General features: G+C 48.0%; 1 long non-coding RNA gene across 3 annotated transcripts in view; it reads right to left on the reverse strand.

The window, feature by feature from the left end:
• Positions 1 to 1,239: 1,239 nt before the first annotated feature.
• LOC144300983 (uncharacterized) overlaps positions 1,240 to 16,936 on the reverse strand; it is an 87,840-nt gene continuing 72,143 nt past the window's right edge. The window contains exons 4-6 of one of the 3 annotated variants that reach the window (XR_013367731.1): positions 13,545 to 13,647; positions 11,508 to 11,619; positions 1,240 to 1,913 (exon numbers count right to left, since the gene is read on the reverse strand). This is a non-coding gene — a long non-coding RNA (uncharacterized LOC144300983). Of the gene's footprint in view, positions 1,914 to 11,507; positions 11,620 to 13,544; positions 13,651 to 16,936 lie in introns of all 3 variants that reach the window. The other 2 variants (XR_013367729.1, XR_013367730.1) reach the window with 2 other exon arrangements.

Below are 16,936 nucleotides of genomic sequence, written 5' to 3' on the forward strand. Positions count from 1 at the left end.
AAACATCCTACCATGCATCATAGCACAGCCCCTGCCCCTGCTGCCACCACGACAGAGAACGACCCGGCCCAAAATGTCAGCCATGCTGAAAGGGAGCTGCCCCCCGCCTGACCCTTGGGGAGTTTTCATCCTACTCAGGGAGAGGACAGATGTACTACCTTACAAAGGACAATGGGCTGGGCCAGGCCACCAGTGCCCCAGAGTTCATGATGAAGGCGAGCCTTGCACCAACATTACACTGGCTCATCCTTGTTCATCCTGCCTGGAGAGAAATCTGCTTTTTACCCACATTCCCTGCCTCAGCTACCTAACTTTAGGATCTGATCCCCCTTGGCCTGTTTCCTCTTCTAGCCAATGAAGTACAATAGGGTAGGTGGTGGATGCAATGACCTAATCATTGACCATGACAATCCTGCCCCTAGTGTTTGGGCCGGGGTAGAGAGGGTGTAAGTCTTGTGATCCCTCGTTGTTTTGGTTTTTGTTGTTGTTGTTTTTTTTAAGGGGGAGTTGAAGGGAGGGAGAGAGAAAGGGGGGGTGAGAGAGGGAGGGAGAGAGAGAGAGAGAGAGAGAGAATGAATCTCAAGCAGACTCCCTGCTGAGCGCCAGGCGGGATGAAGGGCTCCATCTCATGACCCCAGAGATCATGATCTGAGCCGAAATCAAGACTCTGAAGCTTAACCAACTGAACCACCGAGATGCTCCTCTCCAGCAGGTGTTTATCACAACACAAGAACGTGTCCACTCAGACTCCAGTCGCCCCAGTATGGGAAGAAGTTCACAGACCCACAAGAATTCGGTGGGGAGAGGTGGAGAAGGAGCATGAGAAGAACAAGGAAAAGAAGACGCAGTTTGTCAGGATGAGTGTCCTGCCTCCCTGTCCCTCCTACTCCCCAGCCCAGAACGGCAGCCCCTAGGCTCTGATAAGGACCAGCTAGGGTGCCGCAGGGAGCCTGAGCAACCGCTCTGCTCAGACCGCTTAGGGTTCTGTAGGAACCACGAGTTCATCCTTCCTTCCAGGCCCTGCACGGGGGACCCCTGAGGCTCGATACAGAAAACCACCCACGATACCCAAAACCCAACTTTCAGATCAGGATATTAACTTGCTCCGTTAAATATCTGTGGAACTATCGAAATGCCCAGGTGCCAATACTGCTCCCTCTCATTTCATGGGCATTACAGCCCTGTATTCTCGGCAGGGTGGGCGTGGGCGCACAAGAATAATTTCAGAGAGAGGCTTCATTAAAAAACAAACAAAAAAAACTTTATTCTCAAATTTATGCCAAAGAGAAGTAAAATGTTCTTCCGATACTTTGTCTCCAAAGCGGCTCTCTGGTTTGTGAACATCTGTCAAGAGCGCATATTTGCCGAGCTCCAAATTGCCCAGATTTTAACATCCAGCTTAGGTAAGCCGCTAGAGTTTAACGACCACACTGCTCCTTATGGAACCAGCACTAGAATAAAAAGGACGCCTGGATTCCTCCCAAAGGCATTTCGTTTCTTCTGGATGGTCACAGAATTGGGGTGGGGGTTGCGCTCACACCGTGGCCTCGTGACCTGAGAGCCTCACCACGCCACCCACGCCACTTCTGGGAGCTTCTCCACTGGCCTTCCATTCTCCTGGGCCAAAATTAAGTTCTGCTGGGGACACTGTAGCAGGGCATGTGTTTGACCACTGAGCACCATGTGTGGCCATTAGAAAGAAAAGAAGAATCAATAGGGTTTCATTAAAACAGCAGGCAATCGGGGCGGCCCTGGCTTAATTACAGTTTCAGTAGCATTTGCCTTAATTGGAAAGAATAAAAGAAGTGAAGTGGAGTGAATGAAGAAATTAGCATATCTATCACTGTTGTCACATTGTACTGTGGCCTTAAAACACTGTTCGCTCTTTCGTATCTCTGAAGCTGCGCTCAACCCTGAAAAAAAAAAAAAACAGGAATGGCAATTAGCAAATCCTCAGACTCTACCTTTGTGAAATTCTAATTAAAGTCTTTTATAATCTTTGGGAGGCATTTTTTTAAACCTGCTAGATATGCTAGATACACTTTGCAACATGTCTGTTAATTATGCCGGCGCGACCACGCGGACAGACAGACTGCCAGGGGGGCCATCCTCTCGGGCTGTGTGTTGAAGGCACTTCTGAGCCGGTTTCCACAGCCTGGAGAGGTTGCACGGAGCCTGGTTCCTGCTCAGCCCGGGGCTCCCAAGGGCAGCTTCTGGAATTCTTGCTGCTTCCTGGACTTGCGAACAGTTGCAGACACGGCAAATGTCAGAGCTGGGAGAAGATCCTCAGGCACGGAAGAGCTCAAACCCCACCCAGCCCCATTTTACAGTTGGGGAAACTGAGGCCCAAGATCCCCAGACTTTTTATCAGGCTTGTTTTTTGCTTTTGTTTTGCAGATTCCAGTCTTCTATCCACTCTCTCAATATTTCATCAGATGAAGTTTCCCACTGAAAGAAAATATTGTTGTAAAAGACTAAATTTCATTCACTGGAACTCAAATGTCTTGTTTTCTTTTTTTTTAAGATTTTATTTATTTGAGAGAGAGAGAACATGCACGTGCGCAGGATCCTGGGGAGTGGTCGGGGGAGGGGAGAGGGGGAATCAGACTCCCCTCTGAGCACAGAGACCCAGGCAGGGCTCCATCCTGGACCCTGGGATCATCACCAGAGCTGAAGTCGGACGCTCAACTGACTGAGCCACCCAGGAGCCCCCTCAAATATTTTCCTTCAGATCATATAATCCAGATAATATTTTCACATGAGCCCAACTAGTGTATTATGTTTAATACAAAGAGCCTCCTCCTTTGGAATAGGTTAATGGGTTAAAATCAGTCTGTGACTGTGAGTTTGGTTTGGATGTGGCCAGGGAAGGGTTTCCCAGATTACAGCCACTGGAGGAGGCACAGCTGACCTTCCCACTGGCTTGGATTCTGGAAAGAAATGTCAAATGCCTAATAAGCCCACAAATCTCACAGAGGTCACAGAGATGGCTAATAAAAGCTTCCGTTTTGTGAGAGTCCATTCTGTGCTGAGTGGTCCCACGGAGGTTCTATTATCCCCACTTTAAAGATAAGACTGAGGCTCACAGAGGAGAAGTTTATTTGTTATTGGTCAAATAAGCCACGAGCCAGGCTTTAAACTCCTATTCGGTTCCAAAGTGCTTCCTCCACCGGCTACACGGCCCTCCCGAGGCACAGGCTCCTGCGGGGCCCGCGCTGTGGGTTCGTGCCCTCCCTGGCAACCGCCTGGCCCCACCGGAGGCCCGTGCAGCCTTGCTGGTGAGGCTCCAACATTTTCCAGGAATATTCCTTCCGAACATTTACCCAGCCCAGGTGCTTCCTTCCAGACCACTGAGGACGGGCACCACTCTTTCGTGATGAGCCCCAGAACAGCGGCCCATTGTGCAGGCCAGGGAGGGGGCGTGTGGCCGCGCTGCGGGGCTGCCTCCGAGGTCAGAGGGTGGTGGTGGGGGGACAGTGGAGAGAGCTCCATGCAGAAAATTACAGGGAGGAAACGACTCTTTGTCCCTCCACAAAGTGGTCATTGGGAAGCGCGTGATTGGCTTCTCAGCAGAGCGTGGCCAGGTCCCGTCCGGGGTCAGTCCTCAGCTCTGTGTCTGCAGAGCACAGGGCGTGAGCTGGGCCCGGGAGCACGTACCCTGCAGCTGCTGCCAGTCACCTCCACTCCGGGCCTCCATTTCCTCATCTATCCCCAGCTACTCCCGTGACATCTGTGATCCGAGGCACCTAGGAGCCCTGTCCCCTCGAGGCCCAGGCTCAGACCAAGGGAGGTCTCAAATAGGAAAGAAACAAAGTCATTGCAAGTCTCAGCAGAGCAGCAGAGAACCCCTGTGGGCAGGGGTGGGGAGCGGGGACACCCAGAAATGAAGGCCTGCTAGCAGAGGCAAGTGTCCCACCTCCACGAGGGGCCATCCAGAGCCAAGAGGGCACCTGGTGGGTCAGCTCAGCGGCAGCAATGGCCGCAGCGAATGGGGCCAGCCCCCTCCAAGCCCCTGCTCAATGCCAGGCACGGTCCTGACTCCCTACCGTGTCCCCTTCCAGACCCGCAGCTCCACCCTGTGCTTCGGTTAGGAGCTGGGTGCCGCGGTCGGCCTCCGTCCTCTGCAGACGAGGCTGCTGGAGGTAAAGGTGAAGGAGAGAGAGTCCGCGGGGGGCCACGGTCTATACTCAGCTGAGCTGGATGCAGGCAGACCAGGGGGTGCAGAGCCCCCTCTCATTCCAGCCCCTTAGCAGCCCCACCACCGCTCCTCCCACCAGCCCGGTGCTCAGGCTTCCAGCTGGCTGGTGGAGGGGTCCCCTGACACCCGCAGTAAGGGGGAAAGGTCAAATGTCAAGGAACTTAAGGCTGGAGCTCCATGAGGTTGGACATGCCCACGACACCGCCTGCCCTCTGCTGCCCGCGCCCCTGGGTGTTGGTTCCTGTGTTCTTCCTGAGGGACCACAGGCACCAAGGCCCTGCTGCGGAAAGCCAGGAAAGCCCAGTGCGATCAAGCCCACAGGCTTGTGGTTCACAGGTGCGATCACAGGCAAGTGGCTTCACCCCGGCGTCCCAGGAGTTCCTCACCTCTCACGCGGGGACAGCCACGCTCATTTTCCCAGGCTGTCTGCGGAATTAACTGGGGGGATGCATGTGCGGGACCAGACTGCTGTCTTTCTCAGCATTTAGGGCGCCGGGGGACCCACAGAGCCTGGCATGGCACAGGGTTCCCACTTGGAGCAAAAGAAACTTAACATTGCGCTGCCAATCGAGGCCTGCGTAAGGGTCGTGGCCCCACCACTCCCTGACCTGGGCCGGTCCCCTCCTCCTTGGGCCTTCTGGACATTCAGCTTATTTTTATTTTTTCATTTATTGGTGGGGGTGCAAAGGGAGGGGAAGAGGGACAAGTAGACTCCGCACGATGCTCAGAACCCAAGGTGGGACTTGATCCCACGACCCGGAGATCAAGACCTGAGCCGACATCAAGAGTTAGCCGCTCAACCCACTGAGCCCCCCAGGCGCCCCAGCTTCCCCAGCTTCAAAACAGGCAGGTGGAGCTTAGCGATGACGCGGTATCTCCAGCATCTGAACCCTCACGCTCCCCGGGGACTGGAGACTCGCAGGCCACACCCGCGAGCGTGAGGAAGGGCCCCTCCGTGTTCAGCTGCCTCCCCCCCAGTTCACACACTGCTTCTGAAGCACCGACGCCCCCAGCTCCTCGGGCTGCACTGTGGCCTTTCCGACTAGAGGTGGAGGGTCTTCGAGAGGAGACCCCTCTTGGCGCAAGTGAAATGCAGCCGCCACCGTTAACTAGGACAAACACCCCCGTGCGTGGCTTGGCCAGGGGCGCGCATTGGCAGGGCTGGTAATTAGAGGGGGGAAATATCCTTCAGGCAGCTTGGCTGCAGAAAACCATTTTCATTGAAAATATACATTTTGTAATTGTAAATGGAAAGATTACCTGTAATAGCGGTAACAGACCCATTTCCTAATAAGATGAACACCATAGCTGATGAGTGAGGCATCTGTATATAGCTACGTACACCATTTCTGTACCGCAGGCTGCCAATTTGTTTCAGCCGCGAAAAGCGTGATTTAGTGTTTGTAGCATTACCATCTGTTGTCGTTATTACAGAAATTATATATAAACCAGTTAGTAAACACTTTGCCGAGTTGTCTGTTGTTTTGATAATCACCCATAATAACATCTAGCATCAATATGGTCTTTAAACCCGATTTGGGAGTTAATGGAATAAGAGGAGGCAGTCTGTATATGCACCGGGGTAATGTCATTAGGAATGTTTGTGAAGAACAAATTAAATCAGTTGTAAATTGTGCTCTCAAGTCAGCCAGAAAACCAGTCTTGTTCAGGAGAAGGGATTTCTATTTTAACCTCGTGCAGAAAATGCACTTACGCAGATTAAAATAAAATAGGGACTTTGCCGATGGATGGAAGTGGTAATTGCTAGCGCCTTAATGGCTTCCTGTTGGCTGTGTCACGCAGTGGGCACAGCTATTTTAAAAGTTAACCGGCACTCGGGGTCATACTTTCACTGATTCAGTCATTAAACTAGGCTAGACATGTCACTAAATGGCTGATTATTCAAATGATGAGCCTGCTCCATGGTTCCCCGGTGTCGTCTTTTGAGCATGGGGATTTTCAGGGGAAGTTCTCGTAAAATCAACAGGAGATGGATTCAAGTACAAGTCAATGGTAGCACTGGGCTGGGGCCTGGCCCGGGTGGGGGATACCCGCTGGCTTTCTCAGACAGGTTGAGGCGGGCCAGCAGCCACAGTGGCTCAACTTGGTCGCTTGGACATCTCCCGGGTTCCTGGAGAAGACTCGTATTTGTGGATATATCCAAAGGTGGGCCATACTTAGACAAAGCAATGCTGTGCGGGGAAGGAAGCACGCAGAGGTGGTGCCGGGGAACCTGTATTCCGCTGGCAGGCCATCTTCGACATTCTAGCTTGCCCAGTTACATCGCCAGGAGGCAGTGGTAGTGATGGGGAGTGGGGTTGGATCGCAGGTCAGCCTCCAGAGCCTCTGCTCTTTATGGAGACACAGTCCTTCTTCTTACTTACCAGGCTCAAGACCTTTCCCTTGTACCTCCTGAAAAACATTGTCCTACTACCCGCATCTTACAGGCAGGCGGATCGAAGCTTACAGGGAGTCAGGCTTTCTGAGTGAGACCACATAGCTGGCAAGAGGCCCATTCGGGATCAGAATGCAGATCTCAGGGAGCCTGGGATTCTTTCCATGGCGCTGAGCTGTTAAGTAGATGGGACCAAAAATGGACATTTTCCTAGGCACTCGGAAGTCGAGAGCATCAGAAGAAGAAGAAGCAGGAGAAGAAGATGTCAAGAACATCCCTGTGGGGTGGGGAGCAGTGGTGACAGGAAGGATGGCTCTAGAAGATGAGCTCTAGAGTCCAGTCTGGTGACCAGGGAGCTAGTCTACTTGGCAGCTGCAGAAGGTGGCTTTGTGGGAAGCTGGGGAGGAGATAGAGGAAGTCCTCTAACAAGTGCTAGTCCCAACATGGAGCCCAGTGGGAGTTGGAGATGGTTGCCAAGGCCATAGGAAGGGCTGGGCCATCCAAAGGACTGGCTGGATGCCAAGGCTCTGACCACATTTAGCTGCGAACACAGAGCCTAATGCAATGTTTTCTGAAGAGCAGACACCCTTAAGATAACCAACCATCCTTAAGATGATTTTCAATGGTCCACATTATAAACTCATTTACTTTTTAAAAAAATGTTTATTAGCTAAGATATAAATAGCACATCATGTCTGCGCTACAAAATAAATTTGGTTCTAAAGGAAATTTTTCTAAAAGGAGCCTAAGTGCAAATAGTGAGACTATTTTTAAAATATTAAGTAGACGGTAGTACAGATGATATATAGACATGGCAGCAATCATAAGGAGAATGACTCAAGTTTGGCCTCTGGAGTCAGGATGACCTTGGCTCAAATTCCTGAGTGATCTGAGGTCAGTCTTAGCCTCTCCCAGTTGATTTCATGGGGTAAAACACAGGGCTGATGAGGACAGCGAAAGCCATCAGAATACCTAGAAATGCTCAACATCAGGGCCAGTCACAAAAACAAAAGGGCCCGATCCTTTCTTCCAAGGAGCGCCCAAGACGTGTCAGCTCACCACTCAATGTTCTGTGTTAGGGCATATTCGCTCAACGGTTGCAAAATCTGAACGTGCTAAGAAGCAAAGCCCACCAGGGGCCACCACCCCGATGCCAATAAATGCAGCACTCACCCCAGGGGCCAGACGTGGCCCCTGGATGGCCCAAGCCCAGGTGTTTTAAGTTTTTGTTTGTTGTGATAAATGAGGGATCTGAGGTCTAGAAAAGTCTGGTCATTTGTTCAAGATCGCAGAGCAAATTAAGGCCAGAGCCAGTATGAGATGTCCCTCGGTGAGCCCTGTGGTTGCTATCATCACTTTGAGTCGTCACAACCAGACTCCAAGGAGAATACCATCACCACCATCTTCATGCTCTACACAACAAGGCAGAGGCACAGAGAGGGCTAACCACTGGGCCACAGTCACGCAGCTTGGACCTTGCAACAGCCACAACAGCCAAGCAGTCTGTCCCAGGGTGGAGAGCCACCGTGAATAGGCAAACTATGCCCCGAGGGCCAAATCCCTGCCTGCTGTTTGTTTTGTAATGGCTGGTTAGGTACCAATAGTTTCGATATGAGTTGAGTAAATTAATAGTTGGGAAAAAATTAAAAGCAGAATGTTTCATGACATGTAAAAATTACACGAAAATTCAAATTTTCATGTCCCTAAATAAAGTTTTATTGGGAGACAGCCACTCGTTCATTTATGTATGGTCCCTGTCTGCTTTTGTGCTAACACGGCAGAGCTGAGGAGCAAAGCTTGAAATATTTCCCATCTGGCCTTTTGCAGAGAAAGTTCGTTGCCATGACCCCCCTCATCCTTCACTATACACTATACTGCCCTTAGCAGTTCCGTAAACAAAGTGAAGAAGGGAGAAGGAAGGGCTTTTGTCTCAGGAGAATAAACAGTGGGGAGTAAAAGGAAAGGAAGAACAAAGCAAGAGAGAAATAAAGAACCATCCATGTTGCCAAGCCAAGAAGGCTCAGTTGTGGGCATGCGGCTCCTCACACCACGATCACAAAGGTAAAAGGGAGAAGTCCTGGGCTTCGGGAATAAATCCTTCCCCCCAGCTGGCCCAGCCGGCCCAGGGTGATAACAGGGTGGAAATCCACACCCAAGTGACACCAGGAAGGTGCCCCTGAGACCGGGGCACCGTAGAAATACTTTAGGTGCTTGAGTATTTTTCATAAATTCATGTAATTATTTTAATTAAAAATCTTTAAAATATTAATGGGGGAGGGGGGATCCAAAGCAGAGTTAATTATAGCCGCTCCACTCGCCACATGTACTTAAGACTCCGTCAGCTTTCCCATTAGGAACCGCTGCTTTTCAGGGGGGTTATAATTCAACCAAAGAAATTGGCCACAGGCTGAGGCTTGACATGCAGGTTTGCAGGGTGGGAATTAATTGTCTAATTGATTTGAATATTCAAGGCCTCTACGTGGAAGGGGGTGAAAATCGTGTGTTGTCATTCGAGGGAGGGTTGGCCTCCAGACACCTGCCTTTCTGTGGCTCCGCAGTTATCACCGCCCCTATTAAAACCCCACCAGCCATCATTACAGTTCAAATATATATACCTATGTATGCTTTGCCCCGACAGGTTCTAAGTACCTTACTTAGCTCTTAAATTCATGTCTAAGTTTGCCCTCAAATGAGCTTCATTAATCTGGAAAGGAGAGGTTTTTGCCTGTTCATGTGAATGTGTTTTAAAATAAGCCTTTTCGGTTTTGGTAGCTTCGGTATACAACCAGCAGCAATCGCAGGCTTACCTTCCCTGGGCTGAAATCTGATCATTAAACCAACTTCACTATTAGGGGGAATATCTGGCTGGAAAATGCATTTTATCCCTGAAGAATATGCCATATTAGTGAGAAAATTACTCTAAATGGGAACAAAGCTGACAACCGCTGCTTGCAGACTAATGGCCTAGTGTATATATCGCACCCAAAAAGCATGTCATCACCCAGCTGTTGAGCAAATCACTGGCGTGAGATTCTGGTTGGCAGAAATGGGACATTACAGATGTCGAAAAGGTTTTAGGGATTTTGGTGGGTTTCTCCCTCCTCCTTTCATTAAAGCCAACGGACCTGGTATCCGCATAACCCGAAATCCAGGTGAGCACGATGCTGTGACTCTGTGGAGGTGGCCGCCAGCAGGTAGAAATGCATCCTATTCTTGCTTCCACGGGGGATTATGCGGGAGCCATTTAATGCAAAACCGCATCCTGTGAATAGCAGAGTATTTTCTCACCCACTGCAGAGTTGTTCAACTCAGCCTATTTAGGGACATGGAGGATGCCCTGGAGCCCCGCAGACAACAGGAGATGACAGGGCAACCACCCTTATTGCAAGGGAGAAAAACCCTATTGCCGCATTGCACGGTAAATGCAGTGGCGAAGAGGGAAGGAGGAACAGGACCCTCAGAAATCTTCAAGATCAAAATGGAAACGCTGCAATAAGGGGAAAAAATATGTTTGTTTCATTTTCAATCCTGATACTAGCTTCCTCGTGAGAACGGATTCAAATTTAGGGCCATTTTCCATGCCTGTTAAAGGGGAAAGTGGCACCCATTTTAATAAAGTCCAAGAACACTCATTAGTAGAATGCAATTTCCATCCGCCTACAAACAGAAGTCATGTTGGTGACTCAGAACATTCAAAGAGAGGGCACCCCGGTGCTCTGTGTCTCTTGAAGGAGGGTCTGCAAAGTATGTGGATCTCACTCATCTGTGGCATTTATGGAACAAAACAAACGAACAAAGAAAAAAAGAGACCAACCAGGAAACAAGCTCTTCACCCTAGAGAACAGACTGAGGATTCGAGGGGGCGTGAGGGGTGAAACAAGTGATGAGGATTAAGAGTACGCTTAGTGTGATGAGCGCGGGTGATGTATGGGAGTGTTGGATCTTGATACTGCACACCCAAAACTAATATAACACTGTATGTTAACTATACTGGAACTACAATTAGAAAAGAAAAGAAAAAAAGAGGAAGGAAAGGAAAGGAAAGAAAAAGGAAAGGAAAGGAAAGGAAAGGAAAGGAAAGGAAAGGAAAGGAAAGGAAAGGAAAGGAAAGGAAAGGAAAGGAAAGGAAGGAGAGGAGAGGAGAGGAGAGGAGAGGAGAGGAGAGGAGAGGAGAGGAAAGGAAAGGAAAGGAAAGGAAAGGAAAGGAAAGGAAAGGAAAGGAAAGGAAAGGAAAGGAAAGGAAAGGAAAGGAAAGGAAAGGAAAGGAAAGGAAAGGAAAAGGAAAGGAAAGGACGTGGCCAAGAACACAGAAGTTTAGATTGGCAAAGCCCATGAACCATAGGATTGTTTTTTATAGCCTGAAATACTCACACATTGAACTAAAAAGGCAGATAAATGAACTGAGACAATAGTCAAGGAGCCAGGAATTGCCACCCTGCACAGTAGAGAGAGATGGGGTGCCAGCTACTCCCCACAGTATGCCTTGTGGCCCCTCACCCAGAACCAACTGGCATCTCCAAGAAAGTACCATTTCTGATCTTCTTTCCATCAACATGCAGTTCTGGGCACCAGAAACAAGCATTTTGCCTGCATCTGCCCTGAGAATATAGTTAGATATCCATGGACTCTTCAAGGTCAAAGCCACATACCCTTTTCAGTCATGTATAGAACACGGACAGTCATTCTGTTGGAAGAGCTCACGTCTCATGTATGTCTTAAGAAACCCTCAAATAAGAACCCTGCTTGTGATCCCGTGGTATTCAAGCAAACAGCAAGTTGGTGATAATTACTCAGCTCTTACTCACTGAGCTACAACTATGAGCAAGGCACTCTTCCAGGCACAGCAAAGGCTCAAAGTACATCTAGAAGAGGAAGATTCTACAGGAGAAGACAATTAATAATGCAAAGCAATACCTCATTGGATGCTCAAGCTGGAAGGAAGCTTGGCGGCCATTTGGTCCAATGCGCCCATCTTACAGCTGAGGAATCAGATCCAAAGAATGGAAATGGCTTGCCTGGCTTGTGGCTGAATCAGAGACACAACTGTTCCATTGATCATATTCGTATTATATTATTTAAAACCAATATAATTATTACAGTGGGCCACGCATGCGCTTGGTTTCCACACAGTCTTTGAAACAACCCTACAAGGTAGGGGGTATTATTCCTCCAATTTACAGGTGAGGAAAGTCTCAGAGAGTTGTCAGCTGTCCGAGGTCACACAATTTGTCACAGAGCCTGCCCAGATTTCAACCCAACCCCATCTGTTTCCAGAGCCATTTTTGTCATCCATTAGGCTCTGAAAAATAAGAGGATGAAGGGTGTTCCATGCCCCGCATCTGCTTGGGAACTGCCAGTTCATCCTCAAAGACTCACTGAGCTGATCTTGGCTTCTCTGCAGCCCCTCCTGACCCCTGGCACTGACACTCTCCACTCTGTGGGCTTCCTCTGGCAGCTTCCATCTCACTGTGCTGGATTTGTGTCTCTGTGCCCCACACCAGGTCCTGCTTCCTACACCCCCAGCCTACAACACAGGGCTTGGCATACAGCAGGCGCCCAGAAAATATCAACTGAATGAATTCAGGGAATCCTCCACACCCAAACCCCACTTACCACTCCTTTCTGGTGCTGCAGAGCTGCCCTTGCCTATACTTCCAGCCAGATCTTCCACCCACACCGTACCCCAGGCAGGTGCAGAGTTGACACAAGCTCCCCGGTTTCCTTCCACTAGTGACCTTTTCAGGGTACACAGCTATTCTGTCACAGCGCCCCTTCCAACACACACACATAGTCACTAGAAACTAAACCCCTTCCTCTAGGAGACTCTTCTTGTCCCCACCTCTCCTCTCCCTGGACCCCACCCCCTTCTTTCCAGCCTCCCCTATATACTCGTGTTGGCCCTCACCCATCACTATCTGTTTTTATTCTGGATGGGAAAGAAGGAGACCCCACAGAGGGAGGAAGGGGCTCTCTTGGAGGCCATGGTTGGCACACCTATCATACAACCAGATCTTAACACTGTTGGGATGGCCTTCTCCTACCTCTTCTCTTGAGTATTCTGATGCATCTTGCCTTGACCTTCAGTGGCATTACCAAATGCTCCTTTTGTTATCCTGATTTCACTGAGTTCCCAGGAAGTTGGGGGGAGGGGGGGTGAAGAAGCACTTAGCAAGCAGCAAACACCATCCTTTCACTTAATGAAACCCAACCAGTAATAAAAGCAACCTAATGCTACAACTTTGATCTGCTGAGTGATTAAAAAGACAAAATTTTAGAAAAATAAATTATTCTGGATTTTCAAGAAAACCCAAAAAATGCTGTTATTCTCAGTAGGGATAAATCAATCATCTCCTGAAAATTCCAGCAGATTTTAAGCAAATGCTGAAATGCATGCTTTCATCAATGATGGGAAGATTGAAAGCTCCTGAGAATATAAAATCCTACTATCATCTCACCAACTTGTTCAAGTATTGAAATACAATAAAGATATTTACCTCAAACTACCAAAAGTACTTTTTTTTCTTTTTTTCTGAAAATTCAGAATACGGTATCCTCAATCTGGAATGTTTTTTAAAGCTCTTGTTCACTGAAGGCCTGCATGTGCCAACCTTGACTTTTTTATCCATTAAATGAACAGTATTTGATGTAATCACCCAAAGTCCTGAGAGGAAAGGATCATTAGCCTATTTTGCAGATGCAGAGCATGAGTTCAAATAACCTGTCCAGGTGTGCACAGCTTGATGGGGGGTAGTGTCAGGATCCTCATCCAGGTCTGTCTATGCACTTTCCAATCCAGCTCTGTCACCTTAGAATATTCTGGGGTTTAGGGTGAATCCTTACCAACCCTAATGTGTCCTGGGATATTAATTTTTTTTATTACAGCAAGGGGGAGGATTGTTTGTTTTAATAAATCTTCATGAGTCTACTTACCCGTCTCTTTTGTTCACTCACCTCTTGTTCTCACTTCTCCTGTGTGTCTTAGGGTACAAAAGAAGAATGGTCTGAACTGTCTGGTTTTGGAGACTCTGGGTGAACAGACTAAGGTCAGGGCCACCTGCTGGAGACGTAAAATGTGGTGACACCAAAGGCAGCTCCATGCAACTTAAGGGACTTTCCTAAAATTTCACTTTTCTACCAAATCCTGAGATGAACCCTAGCCTCCTGACCTGATAAGCCCATCCAGGACCCATAGCATCTGCATAAATGAGAAAAAAAAAAAAAAGGAACTGTACAAACATAAGGGACAAGGGTACTCACAGCAGGAATTTAAGAATGCAAATTGAAAAACCAAAAATATGACTCTTTGCCTATCAGATTAGTTTTTAAAAATCTCATAAACAACAGCTCTGTGTGCTGAAGAGGGTGTGATAAACTTTTATACTTTGCTTGTGGGAAGATAATTAAAACACTTCTTTAAGAAAACAACTGAGGGATGCATATAAGAACCTTAAAAATGCTCATCCCCTGAATTAATGACTCTTTTGAGGTCTCTAACTCAACCAAACAATCTAAAATTCTAAAAATTCTTTGCCACATTGTTTAGTGAAACATATATACACAACATATATACACAAACATCAAAAAAAAAAAAAAAAAAAACAAGCCACAAGAATAAAATGGTTCGGTAACATGTGCTACAGATACAAAAAAGGCAGGATAGAGTAAAATACCAGGCAACTATGAAAACTGTTCCTGTAAAATTGCATGATTCAATTTTTTTAATTACATGCACTTATTACAAATACTTATAAGAACAAAAAGTAAAAAGAAATATGTTAAAATCTTAACAGTGACATTCCCTAAGAAATTGCATTGCTTTTATTTCTTGTATTCTTGTTTTACCTTTTTACACTTTATTTTATAATAAAAAAAGAAACCTCTAATATTCTATTTACACAGCACTTACAACAACATAGCAATAGGTAGGTTATTATATTCATGGGAAAGAACAGAGAAAGATAAAAAGAACATGATTTCAATTTTGATATTAAAAAAGAAAGGCATGAAAATATTACAGTGGAGGGATAAAACGTAATTATACCTTGTCTAGTTTTCTATATTTTCCCAAATTTATACACAATAAAAGTTTTCATAATTATAAAAAAAATTCTTTATTGTTTTTGAAAAGTGGCTTTATTAATTGTTGTTAGCTAGAAAATGGAAACTAAAACTGCGAGCCAGAGGGGCATCCCTGAGGAGGGCTCTGATGTGGAGCCCGCTCCCTTTGTTTAAAAACAAAACCAACAAGGGCACCTGGGTAGTTCAGGGGTTGAGTGGCTGCCTTTGGCTCAGGGTATGATCCTGGAGACCCGGGATCGAGTCCCACGTCAGGCTCCCTGCATGGAGCCTGCTTCAACCTCTGCCTGTGTCTCTGCCTCTCTCTGTGTCTCTCATGAGTAAATAAATAAAATCTTGAAAAAAAAAAAAACCCAACCAAACAACCAAATGGTGTTAAGGACTGTTAACCAGGTGTTAGACACAAGTCATCACAAACTGATCCTTGATCCTTGCCTGATCAGGAAATCAGAGACATGAGTGAAGAGAGGGCAGCTTTCACATCAGGCACCCAGAGCCCTGGACCCTCTAAGATCCACACTCATGCTGACACCCACTGGAGGAGACCCCGGCAGGGCCACTGGGCTGGGGTCGCTGCTGTGGGTGCCTATCTGACCACCATGCCAACAGGCCCTGCACAAAGGAACTAGGCCAATAGGGCATCAAATCCCCTTTCCTCTCTTCACAGACACAGGGTTTCCATCCCAAGGGAAAACTTATCCTCCTGAGACGAGGGGGCAGAGGCAATGAAAATGCCGTTAGGGTGTTGTGACCGAGGTCTCCTGCCTGGGGCGCTGTGGGCATTTCAGTGCATGGCCCACTCGTGATGGACGGGGATTCAGACGGGGCAGGAAGACAAGTGGTAGCCTTAGTAGGAAAAGGCAAACATACATGGGGACAAAATAAACAAAGTAAAGCAAAAATATTTTTTTAAATTTTTAAGAAAGGGCAGCCCAGGTGGCTCAGTGGTTTAGCGCTGCCTTCAGACCAGGGTGTGATCCTGGAGACCTGGGATCGAGTCCCATGTCAGGCTCTCTGCATGGAGCCTGCTTCTCCCTCCGCCTGTGTCTCTGCCTCTCTCTCTCTCTCTCCTCTGTGTATTCTCATGAATAAATGAATAAAATCTTTTTAAAAAAATTAAAGAAAGAGGGGCGCTGCAGTGGCTCAGTCCGTGGAGCGTTTGACTTCTGATTTCAGCTCCGGTCATGATCTCAGTCAGGGTCCTGGGATCGAGCCCCTGATAGGGGTCCCTGCTCCTCACAGAGTCTGCTTGGGGTTCTCTCTCTCCCTCTCCCTCTGCCTCTTCTACTCCTGCTCTCTCTCTCTCTCTCTTAGACAGATAGATGATAGATGATAGATAGATAAAATCTTTTTTAAAAATCTCCATTTCTCACTGTAGCAGGAGAATGAATCATGTCTCTCGTGGCCCCAAACCCATCCTCCTCCCCTGCCTGGGCCCCTCAACCAGCAAACAGAATTGCTGAACTCCTGACCCGAAGGCCGTATTGATTGGAGCTGATGCTGAGGAGTTATGCCCAGAGGTCATGATGACATCACCAGTGCCTAACGCTGGCTCCGCTTATTTTGCTTAAAAAAAAAAAAAAAAAAACTTACGATTGCCCCAGATCAAGTGCATCTCTGTGTGAATAAAGGCAGTGTTATGTACTGAGGGGTGCCTCCCTCCGGGGACTAGTTTGAGTTCTGAAGGCTACCAGGCCACACCGAGCACTCAGCACGAGGGTGCCCAGCACGTGGGCAGCATCTGTGAAGTACTGGCTGGCAGGAGGGAACCCCAGGCCCCAATACCTGCAGCAGGGCATCCAGGAGAAGGTGGTGGCAGCCCCCGGGCTCATGAGCACACTCCTAAAGGCTGGATCTCCCACAGCACCTTAAGTGAGAGGCCGGGATAGGCCGGCAGCCAAATAACTTAGCATCTAAACCAGCAATCGTCAGAAGTGTGAACCAGCACTGTGACTATGAAGGCAGAGACAGCTACAGTAAACTGGGACTGCCCCAGGCAGGCTGAGCAGCGGGCTCACCCTGACAAGAATAGCAGTGTCCGCGTGCCGGAGAATGTTCCAGAAATGCTGCACATTGAGGTCCTTTAAGTCTCATACTGAGGGACTGAGGGTTAACCACTTAGTACTCCCTCTTAGAATGAGAGCCCGGATGACATGGGATACAGGAGACACAGGGGGTTTTGTCTGTTGATTGAGGGATAATTCACAAAGCATGAAACAACCCATATTAAGTAAACCGTTGAAAGAATTCGATACGTGTACACACCT

The sequence above is a fragment of the Canis aureus genome, chromosome 29, assembly GCF_053574225.1.
Source record: "Canis aureus isolate CA01 chromosome 29, VMU_Caureus_v.1.0, whole genome shotgun sequence".
Lineage (NCBI taxonomy): Eukaryota > Metazoa > Chordata > Mammalia > Carnivora > Canidae > Canis > Canis aureus.